At 51.8% G+C, this 12,881-nt stretch overlaps 1 long non-coding RNA gene across 1 annotated transcript; it reads right to left on the reverse strand.

Annotated features, from left to right (window-relative positions):
• Positions 1–7,802: 7,802 nt before the first annotated feature.
• Positions 7,803–12,110, reverse strand: LOC127916352 (uncharacterized). The gene is made up of 3 exons (XR_008094659.1): positions 12,063–12,110; positions 8,032–8,223; positions 7,803–7,873 (listed from the first exon to the last, which is right to left on the reverse strand). It is a non-coding gene; the product is annotated as an uncharacterized LOC127916352 (long non-coding RNA).
• Positions 12,111–12,881: the final 771 nt, after the last annotated feature.

Below are 12,881 nucleotides of genomic sequence, written 5' to 3' on the forward strand. Positions count from 1 at the left end.
TAGTTACCATACCTACTATAGTTACCATACCCAGTATAGTTACCATACCTAGTATAGTTACCATACCCAGTATAGTTACCATACCCACTATAGTTACCATACCCAGTATAGTTACCATACCCAGTATAGTTACCATACCCAGTATAGTTACCATACCTAGTATAGTTACCATACCTACTATAGTTACCATACCTAGTATAGTTACCATACCCAGTATAGTTACCATACCCACTATAGTTACCATACCCAGTATAGTTACCATACCTAGTATAGTTACCATACCCAGTATAGTTACCATACCCAGTATAGTTACCATACCCAGTATAGTTACCATACCTACTATAGTTACCATACCCAGTATAGTTACCATACCCAGTATAGTTACCATACCCAGTATAGTTACCATACCCAGTATAGTTACCATACCCAGTATAGTTACCATACCCAGTATAGTTACCATACCTAGTATAGTTACCATACCCAGTATAGTTACCATACCTAGTATAGTTACCATACCTAGTATAGTTACCATACCTAGTATAGTTACCATACCCAGTATAGTTCCCATACCCAGTATAGTTACCATACCTACTATAGTTACCATACCTACTATAGTTACCATACCCAGTATAGTTACCATACCTACTATAGTTACCATACCTACTATAGTTACCATACCTACTATAGTTACCATACCCAGTATAGTTACCATACCCAGTATAGTTACCATACCCAGTATAGTTACCATACCTAGTATAGTTACCATACCTAGTATAGTTACCATACCTAGTATAGTTACCATACCTAGTATAGTTACCATACCCAGTATAGTTACCATACCTAGTATAGTTACCATACCTAGTATAGTTACCATACCTACTATAGTTACCATACCTACTATAGTTACCATACCCAGTATAGTTACCATACCCAGTATAGTTACCATACCCAGTATAGTTACCATACCTAGTATAGTTACCATACCTAGTATAGTTACCATACCCAGTATAGTTACCATACCCAGTATAGTTACCATACCTAGTATAGTTACCATACCTACTATAGTTACCATACCTACTATAGTTACCATACCCAGTATAGTTACCATACCCAGTATAGTTACCATACCCAGTATAGTTACCATACCTAGTATAGTTACCATACCTAGTATAGTTACCATACCCAGTATAGTTACCATACCTAGTATAGTTACCATACCTACTATAGTTACCATACCTAGTATAGTTCCCCTACCTGCTTCCCACAGCTATTACTGTTACCTCAGGTCCTGGTCATTCATTGATGGTTGAGATAATGTAGGCTAATGTGATTAGCATGAGGTTGAGCTAACGTAGGCTAATATGATTAGCATGAGGTTGTCAGTAACAAGAACATTTCCCAGGCCATAGACATATCTGATATTGGCAAGAAAGCTTAACTTCTTGTTAATCTAACTGCACTGTCCAATTTACAGAAGATATTACAGCGAAATAATACCATGCTATTGTTTGAGGAGAGTGCACTTTTGTGAACTTGAAAAGTTATTAATTAACAAACTAGTCACATCTGTCCAGTCTTGATACAACATTTTGAACAGAAATGCAATGTTTTATTGGATCAGTCTAAAACGTTGCATGTACACTTCTGCCATCTAGTGTCCACAATCTAAATTGCGCCTGGGCTGGAATAATACATTATGGCCTATCTCTTTCATTTCAAAGACACATGTTTTTTTTTCATTGTATTGTCTTTTTCCAGATCTGTTGTGTTATAGTCTCCTACATTCATTTCACATTTCCACAAACTTCAGTGTTTCTCTTCAAATGGTACCAAGAATATGCATATCCTTGCTTCAGGTCCTGAGCAACAGGCAGTTAGATTTGGGTATGTCATTTTAGGTTTGAAATAATTGAATAATAATAACATTAATAATATAATAACATTGAAATAAAGTGACAGATCCTTAAGAGTACATTTTGGGTACATTGAAAGCCCCAACCAGATGTATTTTTCTGAGTTTCACATCTTTCACACTAAGATAGCATTTAAATGTTTTTACATAAATTGGATCAATAAAATAATTTTTCATTGAAATTACAGTTGTATTTTTATTTTGACCCGATTGATCAAGATCACGATCTTTTGAAAATCAAGGGCGTAATTGGTGACATGTGAAGACATCTGAGAAACGAAGAAGGAAGATGGCCTGGTCTGAGGTTCCTATGTGAAGTAACACTCCCATTCCAAGTTGTGACCTCACATCCTGCTTGGGTCTAAAGCGATGGAATCTCCCTGTACTGCAGGCTGCATCGGGACTCTCCCGTATAGAATCCCCGGGGCTATACGTCTTCTACTGTTTAGACAAGACAGTGTTTCCCACCTCCCCATGGAACTGATCACGGGCCAAGCTGGCAACAGTCTGGAGAAATATCCACACACACACACACGCACGAGCACGCGCACACGCACACATGTAGGACCCCCATCCCTCCTCCACACCCTCTTGCGGGCCACAAAAGGAGCAGCTGCTAAACGTTTGGGAAAAGTGTGACAACTAAAGAGCATTGATGGTCATTGAGCCAGAGCCCCCGCCTGTCTGTCCCTCTGTCCTCCTCCCGGCCAATGAGAGACGGAGATGTGTGTTTGTGTGAAAGGTCTTTTAGTGCAAGGATACAATACACCCTGGGCCTCATCCAGGGCAGACGCTTCCCTCTCCCTAGCGGTCAGGAACCCTGGTTCGAATCCCCAAGCCGACGACGTGACAAGTCTGTGTCCTCAAGGCCCTTAGCACTGTTTGCTCAGGATAAGGGTGTCTGCTAAAATATGACGACAATTTAAAGAACGGATTCTGTGAATGGTGTAGTCATTTTGAAACTGAATCTCAAACTGTTGGGTTCCAGAATTAGATTTTTTTGTTGCTTTTTATTGTACCTTTATTTAACTAGGCAAGTTAAAACATATTCTTATTTACAATGACGGCCTACAGAGGGTTAACTGCCTGTTCAGGGGCAGAACGACAGAGTTTTACCTTGTCAGCTCGGGGATTCTATTCAGCAACCTTTCAGTTACTGGCCCAATACCCTAACCAGTAGGCTACCTGCCGTCTCTACACTCTAACCACTAGGCTACCTGCCGCCCCTACACTCTAACCACTAGGCTACCTACCGCCCCTACACTCTAACCACTAGGCTACCTGCCGTCCTTACACTCTAACCACTAGGCTACCTGCCGTCCTTACACTCTAACCATTAGTCTACCTGCCGTCCTTACACTCTAACCACTAGGCTACCTGCCGTCCTTACACTCTAACCACTAGGCTACCTGCCTCCCCTACACTCTAACCACTAGGCTACCTGCCGTCCTTACACTCTAACCACTAGGCTACCTGCCGCCCCTACACTCTAACCACTAGGCTACCTTACCGCCCCTACACTCTAACCACTAGGCTACCTACCGCCTCTACACTCTAACCACTTGGCTACCTACCACCCCTACACTCTAACCACTAGGCTACCTACCGCCTCTACACTCTAACCACTAGGCTACCTGCCACCCCTACACTAACCACTTGGCTACCTGCCGCCCTACACTATAACCACTAGGCTACCTGCCGTCCTTACACTCTAACCAGTAGGCTACCTGCCGTCCTTACACTCTAACCACTAGGCTACCTGCCGCCCCTACACTCTAACCACTAGGCTACCTACCGCCCCTACACTCTAACCACTAGGCTAAATGCCGTCCTTACACTCTAACCACTAGGCTACCTGCCGTCCTTACACTCTAACCACTAGGCTACCTGCCGCCCCTACACTCTAACCACTAGGCTACCTACTGCCTCTACACTCTAACCACTAGGCTACCTGCCACCCCTACACTAACCACTTGGCTACCTGCCGCCCCTACACTCTAACCACTAGGCTACCTGCCGCCCCTACACTCTAACCACTAGGCTACCTACCGCCCCTACACTCTAACCACTAGGCTACCTGCCGTCCTTACACTCTAACCACTAGGCTACCTGCCGTCCTAACACTCTAACCAGTAGGCTACCTGCCGTCCTTACACTCTAACCACTAGGCTACCTGCCGCCCTACACTCTAACCACTAGGCTACCTACCGCCCCTACACTCTAACCACTAGGCTACCTGCCGTCCTTACACTCTAACCACTAGGCTACCTGCCGTCCTTACACTCTAACCACTAGGCTACCTGCCTCCCCTACACTCTAACCACTAGGCTACCTACCGCCCCTACACTCTAACCACTAGGCTACCTGCCGTCCTTACACTCTAACCACTAGGCTACCTGCCGCCCTACACTCTAACCACTAGGCTACCTTACCGCCCCTACACTCTAACCACTAGGCTACCTACCGCCTACACTCTAACCACTAGGCTACTTACCACCCCTACACTCTAACCACTAGGCTACCTACCGCCTCTACATTCTAACCACTAGGCTACCTGCCGCCCCTACACTAACCACTTGGCTACCTGCCGCCCTACACTATAACCACTAGGCTACCTGCCGTCCTTACACTCTAACCAGTAGGCTACCTGCCGTCCTTACACTCTAACCACTAGGCTACCTGCCGCCCCTACACTCTAACCACTAGGCTACCTTACCGCCCTACACTCTAACCACTAGGCTACCTACCGCCTCTACACTCTAACCACTAGGCTACTTACCACCCCTACACTCTAACCACTAGGCTACCTACCGCCCTACATTCTAACCACTAGGCTACCTGCCGCCCCTACACTAACCACTTGGCTACCTGCCGCCCCTACACTCTAACCACTAGGCTACCTGCCGTCCTTACACTCTAACCAGTAGGCTACCTGCCGCCTTACACTCTAACCACTAGGCTACCTGCCGCCCTACACTCTAACCACTAGGTTACCTACCGCCCCTACACTCTAACCACTAGGCTAAATGCCGCCTTACACTCTAACCACTAGGCTACCTGCCGTCCTTACACTCTAACCACTAGGCTACCTGCCGCCCTACACTCTAACCACTAGGCTACCTTACCGCCCTACACTCTAACCACTAGGCTACCTACCGCCTCTACACTCTAACCACTAGGCTACCTGCCGCCCTACACTAACCACTTGGCTACCTGCCGCCCCTACACTCTAACCACTAGGCTACCTGCCGCCCCTACACTCTAACCACTAGGCTACCTGCCGCCCTACACTCTAACCACTAGGCTACCTACCGCCCCTACACTCTAACCACTAGACTACCTGCCGTCCTTACACTCTAACCACTAGGCTACCTGCCGTCCCTACACTCTAACCACTAGGCTACCTGCCGCCCCTACACTAACCACTTGGCTACCTGCCGCCCTACACTCTAACCACTAGGCTACCTACCGCCCTTACACTCTAACCACTAGGCTACCTGCCGCCCCTACACTCTAACCACTAGGCTACCTGCCGCCCTACACTCTAACCACTAGGCTACCTGCCGCCCTACACTCTAACCACTAGGCTACCTTACCGCCCCTACACTCTAACCACTAGGCTACCTGCCGCCTCTACACTCTAACCAGTAGGCTACCTGCTGTCCCTACACTCTAACCACTAGGCTACCTACCGCCCCTACACTCTAACCACTAGGCTACCTGCCGTCCTTACACTCTAACCACTAGGCTACCTGCCGTCCTTACACTCTAACCACTAGGCTACCTGCCGACCCCTACACTCTAACCACTAGGCTACCTACCGCCTCTACACTCTAACCACTAGGCTACCTGCCGCCCTACACTAACCACTTGGCTACCTGCCGCCCTACACTCTAACCAGTAGGCTACCTGCCGCCCCTACACTCTAACCACTAGGCTACCTGCCGCCCTACACTCTAACCACTAGGCTACCTACCACCTCTTCACTCTAACCACTAGCCTACCTGCCGTCCTTACACTCTAACCACTAGGCTACCTGCCGTCCCTACACTCTAACCACTAGGCTACCTGCCGCCCTACACTAACCACTTGGCTACCTGCCGCCCTACACTCTAACCACTAGGCTACCTGCCGCCCTACACTCTAACCACTAGGCTACCTGCCGCCCCTACACTCTAACCACTAGGCTACCTACCGCCTCTACACTCTAACCACTAGGCTACCTGCCGCCCTACACTCTAACCACTAGGCTACCTACCGCCCTACACTCTAACCACTAGGCTACCTGCCGCACGTACACTCTAACCACTAGGCTACCTACCGCCTCTACATTCTAACCACTAGGCTACCTGCCGCCCCTACACTCTAACCACTAGGCTACCTGCCGCCCCTACACTCTAACCACTATGCTACCTGCCGCCCCTACACTCTAACCACTAGGCTACCTACCGCCTCTACACTCTAACCACTAGGCTACCTGCCGCCCCTACACTCTAACCACTAGGCTACCTACCGCCCTACACTCTAACCACTAGGCTACCTGCCGCACGTACACTCTAACCACTAGGCTACCTACCGCCTACATTCTAACCACTAGGCTACCTGCCGCCCCTACACTAAACCACTTGGCTACCTGCCGCCCCTACACTATAACCACTAGGCTACCTGCCGTCCTTACACTCTAACCAGTAGGCTACCTGCCGTCCTTACACTCTAACCACTAGGCTACCTGCCGCCCTACACTCTAACCACTAGGCTACCTACCGCCCCTACACTCTAACCACTAGGCTAAATGCCGTCCTTACACTCTAACCACTAGGCTACCTGCCGTCCTTACACTCTAACCACTAGGCTACCTGCCGCCCTACACTCTAACCACTAGGCTACCTACTGCCTCTACACTCTAACCACTAGGCTACCTGCCGCCCTACACTAACCACTTGGCTACCTGCCGCCCTACACTCTAACCACTAGGCTACCTGCCGCCCTACACTCTAACCACTAGGCTACCTACCGCCCTACACTCTAACCACTAGGCTACCTGCCGTCCTTACACTCTAACCACTAGGCTACCTGCCGTCCTAACACTCTAACCAGTAGGCTACCTGCCGTCCTTACACTCTAACCACTAGGCTACCTGCCGCCCCTACACTCTAACCACTAGGCTACCTACCGCCCCTACACTCTAACCACTAGGCTACCTGCCGTCCTTACACTCTAACCACTAGGCTACCTGCCGTCCTTACACTCTAACCACTAGGCTACCTGCCTCCCTACACTCTAACCACTAGGCTACCTACCGCCCTACACTCTAACCACTAGGCTACCTGCCGTCCTTACACTCTAACCACTAGGCTACCTGCCGCCCCTACACTCTAACCACTAGGCTACCTTACCGCCCCTACACTCTAACCACTAGGCTACCTACCGCCCTACACTCTAACCACTAGGCTACTTACCACCCCTACACTCTAACCACTAGGCTACCTACCGCCTCTACATTCTAACCACTAGGCTACCTGCCGCCCTACACTAACCACTTGGCTACCTGCCGCCCCTACACTCTAACCACTAGGCTACCTGCCGTCCTTACACTCTAACCAGTAGGCTACCTGCCGTCCTTACACTCTAACCACTAGGCTACCTGCCGCCCTACACTCTAACCACTAGGTTACCTACCGCCCTACACTCTAACCACTAGGCTAAATGCCGTCCTTACACTCTAACCACTAGGCTACCTGCCGTCCTTACACTCTAACCACTAGGCTACCTGCCGCCCCTACACTCTAACCACTAGGCTACCTTACCGCCCCTACACTCTAACCACTAGGCTACCTACCGCCTCTACACTCTAACCACTAGGCTACCTGCCGCCCCTACACTAACCACTTGGCTACCTGCCGCCCCTACACTCTAACCACTAGGCTACCTGCCGCCCCTACACTCTAACCACTAGGCTACCTGCCGCCCCTACACTCTAACCACTAGGCTACCTACCGCCCCTACACTCTAACCACTACACTACCTGCCGCACGTACACTCTAACCACTAGGCTACCTGCCGTCCCTACACTCTAACCACTAGGCTACCTGCCGCCCCTACACTAACCACTTGGCTACCTGCCGCCCCTACACTCTAACCACTAGGCTACCTACCGCCCCTACACTCTAACCACTAGGCTACCTGCCGCCCCTACACTCTAACCACTAGGCTACCTGCCGCCCCTACACTCTAACCACTAGGCTACCTGCCGCCCCTACACTCTAACCACTAGGCTACCTGCCGCCCCTACACTCTAACCACTAGGCTACCTGCCGCCCCTACACTCTAACCAGTAGGCTACCTGCTGTCCCTACACTCTAACCACTAGGCTACCTACCGCCCTACACTCTAACCACTAGGCTACCTGCCGTCCTTACACTCTAACCACTAGGCTACCTGCCGTCCTTACACTCTAACCACTAGGCTACCTGCCGACCCTACACTCTAACCACTAGGCTACCTACCGCCTCTACACTCTAACCACTAGGCTACCTGCCGCCCCTACACTCTAACCACTTGGCTACCTGCCGCCCCTACACTCTAACCAGTAGGCTACCTGCCGCCCCTACACTCTAACCACTAGGCTACCTGCCGCCCCTACACTCTAACCACTAGGCTACCTACCACCTCTTCACTCTAACCACTAGCCTACCTGCCGTCCTTACACTCTAACCACTAGGCTACCTGCCGTCCCTACACTCTAACCACTAGGCTACCTGCCGCCCCTACACTAACCACTTGGCTACCTGCCGCCCTACACTCTAACCACTAGGCTACCTGCCGCCCTACACTCTAACCACTAGGCTACCTGCCGCCCCTACACTCTAACCACTAGGCTACCTACCGCCCTACACTCTAACCACTAGGCTACCTGCCGCCCCTACACTCTAACCACTAGGCTACCTGCCGCCCCTACACTCTAACCACTAGGCTACCTGCCGCACGTACACTCTAACCACTAGGCTACCTACCGCCTCTACACTCTAACCACTAGGCTACCTGCCGCCCCTACACTCTAACCACTAGGCTACCTGCCGTCCCTACACTCTAACCACTAGGCTACCTGCCTCCCCTACACTCTAACCACTAGGCTACCTGCCGCCCTACACTCTAACCACTAGGCTACCTGCCGCACGTACACTCTAACCACTAGGCTACCTGCCGCCCTACACTCTAACCACTACACTACCTGCCGCACGTACACTCTAACCACTAGGCTACCTACCGCCCTACACTCTAACCACTAGGCTACCCTGCTGTCCCTACACTCTAACCAGTAGGCTACCTGCCGCCCTACACTCTAACCACTAGGCTACCCTGCTGTCCCTACACTCTAACCACTAGGCTACCTACCGCCCTACACTCTAACCACTACACTACCTGCCACACGCACACTCTAACCACTAGGCTACCTACCACCCCTACACTCTAACCACTACACTACCTGCCGCACGTACACTCTAACCACTAGGCTACCTACCGCCCCTACACTCTAACCACTACACTACCTGCCGCACGTACACTCTAACCACTAGGCTACCTACCGCCCTACACTCTAACCACTAGGCTACTTGCCGCCTCTACACTCTAACCACTAGGCTACCTACCACCCCTACACTCTAACCACTAGGCTACCTGCCGCCCCCTACACTCTAACCACTACACTACCTGCCGCACGTACACTCTAACCACTAGGCTACCTACCGCCCTACACTCTAACCACTAGGCTACCTACCGCCCTACACTCTAACCACTAGGCTACCTGCCGCCCTACACTCTAACCACTAGGCTACCTACCGCCCTTCACTCTAACCACTAGGCTACCTACCACCCCTACACTCTAACCACTAGGCTACCTGCCGCCCCTACACTCTAACCACTAGGCTACCTACCGCCTACACTCTAACCACTAGACTACCTGCCGTCCTTACACTCTAACCACTAGGCTACCTGCCGTCCCTACACTCTAACCACTAGGCTACCTGCCGCCCTACACTAACCACTTGGCTACCTGCCGCCCCTACACTCTAACCACTAGGCTACCTACCGCCCTACACTCTAACCACTAGGCTACCTGCCGCCCTACACTCTAACCACTAGGCTACCTACCGCCCTACACTCTAACCACTAGGCTACCTGCCGCCCCTACACTCTAACCACTAGGCTACCTGCCGCCCTACACTCTAACCACTAGGCTACCTTACCGCCCCTACACTCTAACCACTAGGCTACCTGCCGCCCTACACTCTAACCAGTAGGCTACCTGCTGTCCCTACACTCTAACCACTAGACTACCTGCCGCCCTACACTCTAACCACTAGGCTACCTACCGCCTCTACACTCTAACCACTAGGCTACCTGCCGCCCTACACTCTAACCACTAGGCTACCTACCGCCCCTACACTCTAACCACTAGGCTACCTGCCGCACGTACACTCTAACCACTAGGCTACCTACCGCCTCTACACTCTAACCACTAGGCTACCTGCCGCCCTACACTCTAACCACTAGGCTACCTGCCGTCCCTACACTCTAACCACTAGGCTACCTGCCTCCCCTCACACTCTAACCACTAGGCTACCTGCCGCCCCTACACTCTAACCACTAGGCTACCTGCCGCACGTACACTCTAACCACTAGGCTACCTACCGCCCTACACTCTAACCACTAGGCTACCCTGCTGTCCCTACACTCTAACCAGTAGGCTACCTGCCGCCCTACACTCTAACCACTAGGCTACCTGCCGCCCCTACACTAACCACTAGGCTACCTGCCGCCCCTACACTCTAACCAGTAGGCTACCTGCCGCCCCTACACTCTAACCACTAGGCTACCTGCCGCCCCTACACTCTAACCACTAGGCTACCTACCGCCTTTCACTCTAACCACTAGGCTACCTGCCGTCCTTACACTCTAACCACTAGGCTACCTGCCGTCCCTACACTCTAACCACTAGGCTACCTGCCGCCCTACACTCTAACCACTTGGCTACCTGCCGCCCCTACACTCTAACCACTAGGCTACCTGCCGCCCCCTACACTCTAACCACTAGGCTACCTGCCGCCCCTACACTCTAACCACTAGGCTACCTACCGCCCTACACTCTAACCCCTAGGCTACCTGCCGCCCTACACTCTAACCACTAGGCTACCTACCGCCCCTACACTCTAACCACTAGGCTACCTGCCGCACGTACACTCTAACCACTAGGCTACCTACCGCCTCTACACTCTAACCACTAGGCTACCTGCCGCCCCTACACTCTAATCACTAGGCTACCTGCCGTCCCTACACTCTAACCACTAGGCTACCTGCCTCCCTACACTCTAACCACTAGGCTACCTGCCGCCCCTACACTCTAACCACTAGGCTACCTGCCGCACGTACACTCTAACCACTAGGCTACCTACCGCCCTACACTCTAACCACTACACTACCTGCCGCACGTACACTCTAACCACTAGGCTACCTACCGCCCCTACACTCTAACCACTAGGCTACCCTGCTGTCCCTACACTCTAACCAGTAGGCTACCTGCCGCCCTACACTCTAACCACTAGGCTACCCTGCTGTCCCTACACTCTAACCACTAGGCTACCTACCGCCCCTACACTCTAACCACTACACTACCTGCCACACGCACACTCTAACCACTAGGCTACCTACCACCCCTACACTCTAACCACTACACTACCTGCCGCACGTACACTCTAACCACTAGGCTACCTACCGCCCTACACTCTAACCACTAGGCTACCCTGCTGTCCCTACACTCTAACCAGTAGGCTACCTGCCGCCCTACACTCTAACCACTAGGCTACCCTGCTGTCCCTACACTCTAACCACTAGGCTACCTACCGCCCCTACACTCTAACCACTACACTACCTGCCGCACGTACACTCTAACCACTAGGCTACCTACCGCCCTACACTCTAACCACTAGGCTACTTGCCGCCTCTACACTCTAACCACTAGGCTACCTACCACCCCTACACTCTAACCACTAGGCTACCTACCGCCCTACACTCTAACCACTACACTACCTGCCGCACGTACACTCTAACCACTAGGCTACCTACCGCCCCTACACTCTAACCACTAGGCTACCTACCGCCCCTACACTCTAACCACTAGGCTACCTGCCGCCCCTACACTCTAACCACTAGGCTACCTACCGCCTCTTCACTCTAACCACTAGGCTACCTACCACCCCTACACTCTAACCACTAGGCTACCTGCCGCCCCTACACTCTAACCACTAGGCTACCTACCGCCTCTACACTCTAACCACTAGACTACCTGCCGTCCTTACACTCTAACCACTAGGCTACCTGCCGTCCCTACACTCTAACCACTAGGCTATCTGCCGCCCCTACACTAACCACTTGGCTACCTGCCGCCCTACACTCTAACCACTAGGCTACCTACCGCCCCCTACACTCTAACCACTAGGCTACCTGCCGCCCCTACACTCTAACCACTAGGCTACCTGCCGCCCTACACTCTAACCACTAGGCTACCTGCCGCCCTACACTCTAACCACTAGGCTACCTGCCGCCCCTACACTCTAACCACTAGGCTACCTTACCGCCCCTACACTCTAACCACTAGGCTACCTGCCGCCTCTACACTCTAACCAGTAGGCTACCTGCTGTCCCTACACTCTAACCACTAGGCTACCTGCCGCCCCTACACTCTAACCACTAGGCTACCTACCGCCCTACACTCTAACCACTAGGCTACCTGCCGTCCTTACACTCTAACCACTAGGCTACCTGCCGTCCTTACACTCTAACCACTAGGCTACCTGCCGCCCCTACACTAACCACTTGGCTACCTGCCGCCCCTACACTCTAACCAGTAGGCTACCTGCCGCCCCTACACTCTAACCACTAGGCTACCTGCCGCCCTACACTCTAACCACTA

This window comes from Oncorhynchus keta, chromosome 4 (genome assembly GCF_023373465.1).
Source record: "Oncorhynchus keta strain PuntledgeMale-10-30-2019 chromosome 4, Oket_V2, whole genome shotgun sequence".
NCBI lineage: Eukaryota > Metazoa > Chordata > Actinopteri > Salmoniformes > Salmonidae > Oncorhynchus > Oncorhynchus keta.